Source organism: Myxine glutinosa, chromosome 14, assembly GCF_964187855.1.
Source record: "Myxine glutinosa chromosome 14, kmMyxGlut1.1, whole genome shotgun sequence".
NCBI lineage: Eukaryota > Metazoa > Chordata > Myxini > Myxiniformes > Myxinidae > Myxine > Myxine glutinosa.
Genome location: NC_136274.1, coordinates 14050176 through 14062902, shown reverse-complemented (window position 1 = coordinate 14062902; position 12727 = coordinate 14050176). Strand labels below are relative to the sequence as shown.

Genomic DNA, 12727 nt, shown 5'->3' with positions numbered 1-12727 from the left:
AGACACAAGGAGTTAAGTAGTGGAGTGCTACAGGTGTCAGACATTTCTGATAGATTAGGCAGAAAGTTCTGACCTTTCTACACACAAACAACCACCTCTTAATCCCACTTTATTTCTTGCATCTTACAAAACTAAATTTTGAGACCTTTACTTTTTACGCCTCCACTGACGAAGTCGCCAGAGGTATTGTGTTTTCGGGTTGTCTGTGCGTCCGTCCGTCCATATGTTGTTTTTGTTACCGCAATAACTTCAGAACGGCTCAAGGGATCTAAGTCAAACTTGATACATGCATATATAATGATGTAAATATGAACTGATTATATTTTGGGGTCACGAGGTCAAATGCCATAGGTCATGTTTAGTAAAAAAAATCCTGTTACCGTGATAACTGGTGAGCACGTGATGAGATTTTGACAAAAAATTGGTACAATGATTTATTATGAAGCAAAGATGAAATGATTTAATTTTGGGGTCAAGAGGTCAAAGGTCAGAGTCTAATAGGTTTTAGTTATAACGGCTGAAGGGAACTAAGTCAAACTTGGTACAAATATGTATTGTTACAGATTCGTCATTTCCGCCGTTGTTGTTGTTATATACTTGTAGGATTTTTTAGTTTCAGGTAATATTGTTGGTAACATTTCTGTGTGAAATGGAGATGACTTTAGTAAAAGGTAAAAAGAAATGTTTGTGAAAGAAAAAGGAAAACGCCGGAAAGAAACCGGAAGAGGAGAGAGAGGGGGAGATTGGAGGGAGAGGAGACGGCCATGAGAAATACAGCCGTGAGTCGCATTGAGGCTGCGAGCGGACTTTTTTCAAATTGGTTGCGAATGAATTGAGGCTTCCCATGAAAGGAATTGCCTGCAACATCGTCCTATATTGCGATTGCAATTAAACCTGCATCTTAGGTTTTATTACCGAGCATGAGCTATTGCTGGCGGGAAAGCAAGAGCCTCCATGACAGGCTGATCGGCCATTTTTTCCTCGAAGAGGCCGTCCGCCTGGTGCTTCGTGTTTTTTTCGTTAGGATTCCCATATCGACATCATGATGTGGATTGCCGTTGGTTCCCATATCGGCTCAATTCCCATATCGACCTTTCACCTCGTAACTCCTCGTTTGCTGCTGCGCCGATAACTGCCTGTTATTATCGTTCTGTATGACTTCAACCTTCACCCCGCGTGGGGATTTGTGCACGGACTTTGAGAGTGTTACATTCCACTCACGTTTGGCGTATTGTGAGTGTATTGTTTTGAGAGCATTGGGGAATGATGGTACCATCATATGTATTGTTCATTTGATTCAAGTGATATTTTCATGGTACTTTCTTTAAGTGTGTCATTGTTGTGTATGTGAGAGTTCTTAATACAATTACTTACTTTGTTCTACACAATTGCATTGGTGTGGTTTTACCATGATTTATTAGAACACTCAAAATAACAAATCTTTCGGCCGTGTTCCCGCTCGAGACTCTGAGGGGCACCGTAACCGAAGTTTGGGGAGGTAATACGTAACAGTATAATGATGTAAAGATAAATGGATTAGATTATGTGGTGAAGATGTCAAAGGTCAGATGTCTCATTAGGTAAAAAAAATCTGTTACTGTGCTAACTATTGAAGCAGTGATGGGATTTTGACCAAACTTGGTATAAGTATACATATATTATGATGAAAGGATGAACTGATGAGCATGTCATGTAAAAATGTGATCGTTGAGAACAGCTGAAGAGATTTAAATAAAACATGGAGCAAGTATGTATAATGATGTAATGATGTGGGCGGAGGCATATTGGTCGACGTCGTGACGTAGAAGAGTGCCTTTCTGGTTTTCTATACGTTAAAGCGCAAATGGTCTGCTTTTTCTGTATTTTGGTTGGTCTCTAACTCACAGGTTTTGGATAATCTCAGACATAATTGTCATGATGATTATATTTAGGGCCCCTTGGATGGTGTCCTAACATGACTGGGGTCAAAATGCACCAGAGGTGGTCACGACAAAGCTGAAAGCTCACTGATAGTTCACAATGGCGTAATTCATGGCTGTAAAATGGCATTTGAGTTGCAAGGAGATTAAGCAGCAGTGACAAATGGATGTGTCAATGTTGTTACAATAGAATGTGGCAAGACAAAGGAATTTTCAATTTCAGCAAGGCACAAAGCCATAGAAAAGGCAAGGTTTTACAATGACAAAGATGGTGTGGTACCTTGTTTGATGAATCTTTTTTGAGAATACCTACACCATTAGGTATACTACATATGTATCCCTGGTCCCTGTCTCCTACTTCATGACATACATGTATATTTGCTGGAATATGGAATTGATTTTGATGTCGCAGTGATATGTAGGCTATCTAAATTTACATGTTACAGAAATATATGTGGCATAAGGTGGTATCATAATAGGAGAGGAAAGTTTGTGGATGCCTACGTGAAGCGGGATGGGCAATGGTGGACTGAGTTTTGGTTTCTTTATGGATGTACAAGGTGAAAGGAAGGGGAAGAGAAAATAACGATGGAGACCATACCCTGATTGTTGAAAATCTATCGTGATGTATCAGTAATGGCATTTTGTTTACCTTGGAGGAAGTAGCACTCGCACTCTATATTAGTCTGGTTCAGTCACATCCAAAATGTTGCATCAAGTTGTATTCAGCTTGTTAAAGAAAGGACTTAAAAGCAAATGAGAGTGTTCATTGTAGAACAAATTGGATGGTTCCAAGGCTGGCAGTGATTAGATACAAGGCACAATGAAAAAATACAAGACCTTTTAAATTAAGGAATATTACACGAGGATATAACACATGTGTGTAAGGTATTAAAGAGGATTCATGAAAACACACTGGTCGATTTTATAGCTGGTGGTAAACAGCAGAATCGGAGACCAGCCAAGACCTGGTTTTCCACTTACGATGCCATTTTTTGTTAATATCTGGCATCGATGCTTAAAGCGTACAGGAAATGTAATCGTTGGATGCCATCATCGGTTTTCAACGTGAATGTCATTTAGACAATACATGATGGTATACATAAGCACATCATTATGTTTCATGATGTGATCAAAGATGGCCGAATGGCCTTCACATTTTAGTTGTAAAAAAAACCCGATATTGAACACGTCCTCAACCATTTATCGGACATGCATTTACCAATGTTGTTCAAACTTAGCACACAGAAAAAGACTGATGGCTTACATATGCACGTCGTTTTTTTTGGAGATCAGATCCAAGATGGCTAACTGGTGGCCATTTTGTTACTTAAACTTGTCCTCAACCATTTATTGAACATGCATCGTTCGATTTTGTTCAAACTTTGCACAAGCACAGCACATGGAGGCATATAGGTGCACTTCACTTTATTTTGTGATCTGATTAAAGATGGCTGATTTGTAGACTGGTGGCCATTTATTTGTAAATAATCCTGATATTGAACACATCTTCAACCATTTCTCGGACATGCATTTACTGATTTTGTTCAAACTTGGCACAAGCACAGCACATGGAGGCATATAGGAGCACCTCACTTTATTTTGTGATCTGATTAAAGATGGCTGATTTGTAGACTGGTGGCCATTTATTTGTTTAAAATCCCAACATTGAACACATCTTCATTCTTCAACCATTTCTCGGACATGCATTTACCGATCTTGTTTAAACTTGGCACACAGAAAACGAATGATGGGTTACATACGCACGTCTTTTTTTTCGAGATCAGATCCAAGATGGCCGACTGGCGGCCATTTTGTTACTTAAACGTATTCCCAACATTTCTCGACATGCTTGGACCTTTTTGTTCAAACTTGACACAAAGACAAAATATCAGAATATACTTATGCAGGAGATTTTGTTTTGTAATCTGACCAAAGATGGCCGACTGGTGGTCTTGAACTCCATACAGTAAAATTACTAAACCACGAGGTTATGACATTTTACGTCTTTTTCTTTTTGTTTGTATCAATAACGCATCCTAATCCCATCCTATTTGTTCCCACTTTGCGTTGCCACACCCCCATCCGAATCTTTCCTTTCCCGTCGTCATCTGGAACTCTGAGTTTTCTACCTGAGGAGGTTGATACGTTTCTGGCTGCTTCTGTTACTGTGCTGGCCAACAGCAGTGCCTCTGTTCTAAAATTCTGATCTGCCAAACTAGCATTTCCTCTTGTCAGATCTCTCCAGTAGCTCATTCACCTTGAACCAGCAACGATTTATTTGATAACACCATACCCATTCTCAACATCCCAGGTAGCCAATTACATCACGCCAAATCTGGCTGATCGTTGATAAAAAAAAACTGGCAGGGTGTCTCGCAAGAGTATGTTGTATATCTCGCAATATCTCGCAAGTATATCTCGTATATCTCGCAAGTCAGGAGTCATCCTACCTGACTGACCGCCTCTCCAGACACACTCCCACCCGAAACCTCCGCTCTGCTGGTACCAACCTCCTGACCCCCCCCCCCCCCCCCCCCCCCATCCGGACCAAATTCAGATCCTGGGGGGACAGGGCCTTCTCCATCGCTGCTCCCACCCTCTGGAACTCACTACCTCACACCATCAGAGACTCCTCCTCACTCACCACATTCAAAACATCACTCAAGACCCACCTGTTCAACACTGCATTCAACATTTAACCCACAGCATTTAACCCCTGACTATCTCTTCTCCTTCTCCCTCCTTTTGCTTTGATTATTTACCTCTTGATTTTTGCCTTTTTGCACTTGTTTTTTGTACTCTGTCAAAGCGCCTTTGGGCTTCTTGAAAAGCGCTATATAAAATAAATGTATTATTAGTATTATATGTTCAGCATCGTTGACTATCTGCAATCCATCCCTCACCTCCAGATTGGTTAGCCTTCGCCCATTCATCCTCCTTACATGACTGGACTCCGATGAGGACAATCACCTGCTTCCCAAATATGTTGGTATCTCCTGATGTTACCTGTAATGGGATGTTGTGCTGCAGCCAAAGGTTTATGCAGTTATATTCAAGTTTCCAGCTTTGGTTCCGCTCCATCAGAGCTCAACACAGTGTTTCCATATCCAACTATTTTGCTCCACTCTCTCCTCTTCCAATCCTCTTATCATTCATCGCCCTTCCTAAAGCCAACCTTACTTGCCATGTTTGTTATTTCATGCTCCTCTTCTCCTGCCTCTGGAACTCGCTTTTCTCTTTGTTATTCTCAGCTTTACCTGCCATACTCTTTCCCACTCGTTCCACTTCTTTGTTTCACCTTTTCACCTTCCCTCTTCTTCTTTGTATTCACCTCTTCTCTTGGTACTGTTCGACTTTTATATTTCAAAGTTATATGACCAACGTCATTGGGGATTCATACTTCAATTACATGTGTTGTGCTTTGTTTTTTTTATTGATTTATTGGAGTATCTTGTTCTCTCTCTGGGTCACACGACCTTGTTGTCGATGCTCATGCTTGATGGAATAGTCAGATCAAATGAAAGTCTTATGTCATCATTACCAATCCTTCTTTATGGCTTGTTCTTCCATGACCTTTTAGAAACTGGGATGTTTTATTTTTTCAATATTTTTGCAGTTACGCCATTGGATTACCCTGCAGATGGTGTTATTTTGCCATTGTTGGTTACCTCTGCCATCTGTGATGGACTGAGATTATGTTTTCACCTGTCTGTCTGTTTGTTACTTGCGAAAATTGAAGATTTTTCAATTATATTGGTTGGTCTTGTGCATTATTCTGTCTGTCTGTCTGTTTGTCTGTCTGTCTGTGTCTGTCTGTCTATGTCAGTTACCTACAGGTCACAATTTTCAACCGATCTTCACGAAACTTCACCAAATGGTAGAGTTGGTCATAAGAAAGAAGCCTGTTGTTTTTGGGGTCAAAAGGTCAATAGGTCGACATAGGCCAAAGGTCACAAACCTTTTCAAATCTCTAAAATCCTCAATTTTCATCCGATTGATTTGAAATTTGAAGAGGATTTGCATATCTGGTCACTGTATTCAACCACCAATTATATTTTAGGTCAACATAGGCCAAAACGTCAACATAGGCCAAATTTCTGAAATCCTCAATTTTCATCTGTTTGACTTGAAATTTTAAGAGGATTTGCATACCACGTCAATGAATTCAACCACCAATTATTTTTAGGTCATTATAGTCCAACAACTTATTTTCGGGATTCCGCAAGTATCGTGCTGTGCACGACATATTTCTTGTTTGTTTGATTTTGTGCAGGATATCTCAAAAATATTGTGGACGGATTTGGATGAAATTTGGTGTGCAGGTTGAGTGTGTGACAAGGATGAACTGGTTAGATTTTGGTGAAGATCCGGATACGGATTTGGATACTACAATTTTAAAGTGATTCTTCACCATTAAGAGATAGGGCCCAAAACGATATATAGCATAATATTTCAAAAAGTTATGGATGGATTATGAAAAAACTAGGTGGATGAGTTGGTTCGGTGACACGAACAAGCCGATTAGATTTTGTTTCAGGTCCGAATCCAGATCCGGCCTATCAACGAGATACAAAATGGAAACTGTTCAGCCTGGCAGAGCTTTTGTCTACATTTTCTCTAGTTATACATTTCCTCTAATGCAAGTGTTTTGCATCCCAATATAAAGTGCATCCCATCCCAATATATACTTTCCATTTCGACTTTACAGAACCTTCCCTTGTTCATTTCCTTCGATCTTGCTGTTTTTTCAGCTGTTCATATAATGTCTTTCCTTTGTGCATTTAGTATCTCGTTCTCTGTCCTGGTTCAGCTACCCTTTCTCAAACATACCTGTGAACCTTTCTTGTCGATCTCTTGTCTGTCTGGTTCTTTTTTTTTTAAATTATGCTGCTCTTCTGTCGTTCTCCCAACTGTTGATGCCTATTTGTTGGTAGCTTGTTTTGTAATGCATTTCCTTTGAATGTCTTATTTGCAATTGCGAGGCCCGTTTTCACTTCTGTTTCACTTTTAGTTGTTAAAATTTTCTACGTGTGGGTCCATTAGTACCCAAGTGTTCAGTCGTTGATCATCAGGATTGCTCATATGTGTGCACACTCAATTCTGGAGCTCTCCAGCCTGGCTTAGAATCTCGACCCAGCTATAAAGTGTCATGCATGTTTCACATGTGTGCACCGTCCATCTGAAGGCCATAAAATAAGATGACCCACTTGCTATCGTGAGTTGGTGGATGCTAAAGATCCTATGGTGTCTTTTGCAAAGAGTAGGCTTCTTATCCCTGGCACGGTGAACAACTTACAAGTTCCTGTCACCTCCAGTGGAACGTCAGGCCTGGCCAGCCGGTTTGTGAAAGACTTGGGCCAAAAATGTTCCCTGGCTGATCCCACAAGAAGGTGGAAGCAATTTGTACCTTTGAAGAAGTAGTAGGGACATAGTGACGTTGACAGTTATGGACTCATTCACGAGACGTCTGCATATTTATAGCAGGTTCTTAAAACCGTCCTGGACACGCCGTGATTATTCATGCTATGAGGTGCACAGATTGTGTTTAACTAAATTGATTTTGCGAAGTTCTTTTTCACATGAATTTTAGCTCGACATTTGATGGATGCTTGAAGTTTGCGAATCCTCCATAATTGTGCACATGCAAAAGGCTTTACTGCCAAACCCTGTGTATCATCAAAATTTCAGCCATGCTTGAAAGTCACCCACTATCACCATCTGCAAAGTGGCAATTTTCACCACTGTGGGCAGTTATCTGATTGAGCTCAAAACAAGCTATGGGATAATTATGATCAGTATGGATGGTGCGGTCATTGGAGTATTGAGAGAGAGGGGGCTCGAAGGTGTCACTGAGCAACCAAGATGATGATCTTCAAATTTAAATAAATGGTTTAAAATAGGGACATGAATAATAATAATAATAATTCATTTATTTTGTATAGCGCTTTTCCAGAAGCCCAAAGGGGCTTTGACAGAGTGGCAAACATAATGCATAACAATACATGAAAACAACAATTGCAAAAAGACAACAATCAATAGGGAAATATTTAAAGCAAAAGGAGGGAGAAGGAGAAGAGATAGTCAGGGGTTAAATGCTGTGGGTTGAATGTTGAATGCAGTGTTGAACAGGTGGGTCTTTAGTGATGTTTTGAATGTGGTGAGTGAGGAGGAGTCTCTGATGGTGTGAGGTAGTGAGTTCCAGAGGGTGGGAGCAGCGATGGAGAAGGCCCTGTCCCCCCAGGATCTGAATTTGGTCCGGATGGAGGGGGTCAAGAGGGGGCTCGGCGTCCAGCTGCACCGCACCACGGCCTACCACCCCCAGGCCAACACAAATGGCCAATCCCATGAAGTGGAGGGATTCTGAATCTAAATTCCCAAATTTGACAAATCGAGATTAATGTCATGGGATGGGTTGTAAGAATTTTTGTTGAAGTCACGGAGAATTTTTTGAAGAATTTTGAATTTGTTGAATAATTTTTGTTGAAGAATTTTTGTTGAAGGTACTGTCGGTGTTGGAGGAGGGTTGGTCGACCAAGCGCTTAGCTGACAGACCGTTTTGGAAAATAATCTTTGTGTATAATAAGAAGAGGAATATATCATGGTGAAGAAGAAGAACATGTGAGGTACTCCCGACAGAGAAATAAGGAAAGTGAAGAATTTTGAAATGTTTTTAAATGCTTTTAAAGGAAGAAGGAAGTAGCATTTATATTCAATGAAGATTCCGTTTGGAGATATGGAGAAAGGGAGAAAAAATATTTCGGTTTTTTTTGGGTTGTTTTAATTTTTTGAAGCAAGATTGGGAAAGAAGATAACATTGAGGAGGTATAAAGTATCATATTTGGAAAGAAAGCAGCAAAACATGGAACCAGTGACAAAAGGAACACGGAAATGTCATGGTGGCTATCCAAGGAGGAGGCCTTGAGCAACACAAAATCAAATTCGACAAATACAGCACAACAAGGCATTTTTAGGGCATCACAAATTTCCCGAAGTAGGTCGTGGTGAATCTCCTTTTTTTCCGTGAAGCACAAATGTTGGACTTTCAGAAACGACCTAATTGCTGTTTATATTTTCCACTTGCTGTGAAATTTAATGATGGGCATGGCAAGCAGGCATGGACCAGCATGCATGGCAAGCACTTTCAGTCGATATCCAAGGGGCAGTTGTAGTTTGACGCGTACTTTTTTTAGTATCGAAACATAATGTACGTTCCCGATTTCTTAAGAAATCTCGTGAATCCCCAGGTGTCCACACGGAACCCAAGGTCCTTGTGACCTTTCACTTTGACGGAACACAAGGAATAAAGCCGGGCGATTTATCCCTGCCATGCTCTCTCTCGCTCTCTCGCGCTCTCACTCTCTCGCTCTCTCACTATCTCGCTCTCGCGCTCTCACTCTCTCGCTCTCTCGCTCTCTCGCTCTCTCACTCTCTCACTCTCTCGCTCTCTCTCGGACGCGTACGATTCGCCAATTCAAGCAATTCCGACCAAAAATTCACCTCTACACACTCATTTTGGAGCACGTTCCCAATCCCGCTGGGTGGCCGATTCACATCATCCCTGAATGTATGCAATTATCTATTACCCGTGTGTATCGCTTTTGTACTTGACCCCAACACAACATGGGAATCTCTTGTGTATTGGTGACACCGGCATCAGGTGGACGGATGTTGATGTTTTCACCCTGGTTGTCTGTCTGACCATGAGCAGGATATCTCAAAAAGTTATGGACGGACTCAGACGAAACTTGGTGGACACGTTGAGTTTGTGGCAAGGACGAATTGATTCGATTTTGGTGAAGATCCAGTTCCGGATGTCATACATTTTAAGTGATCCTTCCCTATTTATGTGGCCACAAACTAGATATACCACGATATCTCAAAGGTTTATGGACGGAATTTGATGAACGAAACTTGGTGGATGAGTTGATAACAAGCAAGAACAAGTCGATTCGATTTTGGTTCAGATCCGAATCCAGATCCGACCTATCACTGGGATACAAAACAACCTGTTCACTGTTCAGCCTGGCAGAGGTATGTGCTCTACCGAATGGCATTCTGTTTCTTTACCTGTTGATTTCATCCAGTTTCGTTTGAGTCCAAAGTGTACGTGGATGATTGCATTTTGAGATGCTTTCTGCTTGTTTTCTTTGCAAACAGTTGTGGTACTGCACATCGTGATCGGACAGCACCAGTAGGGTGCCCAAACATTGTTTTGACCTAACAAAATAGGCCAAGGTCCCCCGCTTCCCCTCCTTCCCATGCCTCCTCCCCCCAAGCCCTCGCCCTTCCACAGATCTTCCGATGTCCCTGCTCTCCATCTTGTCTCCCGCTCCCTTTATCATATGTTTTATGTGTCAGTTTGTCTTTTTTGTGATCAATGTTAGCTCTTACACGAGCCTCGATCTTGTATAAAAACAGAAACCTCCCCCTGCCCCAGAGGTTAAACTGCTATTTTTTGTGTTGTCTCAACATCAACAAATATATTTTGTTGGCATCACACCATTACCTATTATATATATATATATATATATATATTTTTTTTTTAATGTGGTTTGCTTGATTGAAAAGAGCATCTCAAAAAGTTTCACTCCTTGTCATGATTCCACTTTGGCATTGTCAATGTCATTTCGACATGAGCGCCCTTCGGTACGCGGACAAGATCATGACGATATTCTAGCTCTTGCCAGGTTTGCTGGAGCTTGCTGGCATCGACACTTGCAATGGCTACAAACAATATCTGCTGTAATAAACTTTTTGAGTTGGTTAACAATATACAGAAAACCACTCATATTACATTGCCCCATTCGCAAGTTAGGCTTATTCTAAAATGTGAAGGTTTCATACACGACAATCAATCACCCTGTATAATAAACTTCTATTTTCAAATCTATATTCGAAATTCCCAATTTATTTTGGTATCATGTGGCCAGTATGGTGACTTTCTCGCCACAAGTTTGTTGAGCATCACAATCATATTGGCTACCATGGAGGCCTCAGGTCCTTTTAAGTCTGGTATCCCATGGAAATCCTTTGGTACCCTCTTTTCACCCACCTTGTTGAATTTCATTTGAGAATGATTGATTGTTCAACGATGACGTCCGATGTTTCTCAATTTCCACGGACTTCAGCTGGTTTGCCATTGTCCTTCCCAAGGAACTCAATGCAACAACACAGCAAGCACCAGCAACATAGCAGGCAGCAACAACACAGCATGCAGCAACAACACAGCATGCACCAACAACACAGCATGCACCAACAACACAGCATGCAACAACAACACAGCATGCACCAACAACACAGCATGCAGCAACAACACAGCATGCACCACTGCACCAGCAACATAGGCAGCAACAACACAGCATGCACCAACAACACAGCATGCACCAACAACACAGCATGCAGCAACAACACAGCATGCAGCAACAACACAGCATGCACCAACAACACAGCATGCACCAACAACACAGCATGCAGCAACAACACAGCATGCAGCAACAACACAGCATGCACCAACAACACAGCATGCACCAACAACACAGCATGCAGCAACAACACAGCATGCAGCAACAACACAGCATGCAGCAACAACACAGCATGCACCACTGCACCAACAACATAGCAGGCAGCAACAACACAGCATGCAGCAACAACACAGCATACACCAACAACACAGCATGCACCAACAACACAGCATGCAGCAACAACACAGCATGCAGCAACAACACAGCATGCACCACTGCACCAGCAACATACCAGGCAGCAACAACACAGCATGCACCAACAACACAGCATGCACCAACAACACAGCATGCACCAACAACACAGCATGCACCAACAACACAGCATGCACCAACAACACACCATGCACCAACAACACAGCATGCAGCAACAACACAGCATGCACCAACAACACAGCATGCAGCAACAACACAGCATGCACCAACAACACAGCATGCACCAACAACACAGCATGCACCAACAACACAGCATGCAGCAACAACACAGTATGCACCAACAACACAGCATGCACCAACAACACAGCATGCACCAACAACACAGCATGCACCAACAACACAGCATGCAGCAACAACACAGCATGCACCAACAACACAGCATGCAGCAACAACACAGCATGCACCAACAACACAGCATGCACCAACAACACAGCATGCACCAACAACACAGCATGCACCAACAACACGGCATGCAGCAACAACACAGCATGCACCAACAACACAGCATGCACCAGCAACAGAGCATGCAGCAACAACACAGCATGCAGCAACAACACAGCATGCACCACTGCACCAGCAACATAGCAGGCAGCAACAACACAGCATGCAGCAACAACACAGCATGCACCAACAACACAGCATGCAGCAACAACACAGCATGCAGCAACAACACAGCATGCACCACTGCACCAGCAACATAGCAGGCAGCAACAACACAGCATGCACCAACAACACAGCATGCACCAACAACACAGCATGCACCAACAACACAGCATGCACCAACAACACAGCATGCACCAACAACACAGCATGCAGCAACAACACAGCATGCAGCAACAACACAGCATGCACCAACAACACAGCATGCACCAACAACACACCATGCACCAACGACACAGCATGCAGCAACAACACAGCATGCAGCAACAACACAGCATGCACCACTGCACCAACAACATAGCAGGCAGCAACAACACAGCATGCAGCAACAACACAGCATACACCAACAACACAGCATGCACCAACAACACAGCATGCAGCAACAACACAGCATGCAGCAACAACACAGCA

At 42.2% G+C, this 12727-nt stretch overlaps 1 protein-coding gene across 1 annotated transcript in view; it reads left to right on the top strand.

Annotated features, from left to right (window-relative positions):
- LOC137416836 (transmembrane protein 132E) overlaps positions 1-12727 on the top strand; it is a 624957-nt gene that overhangs the window by 455081 nt on the left and 157149 nt on the right. The window lies entirely within an intron of this gene.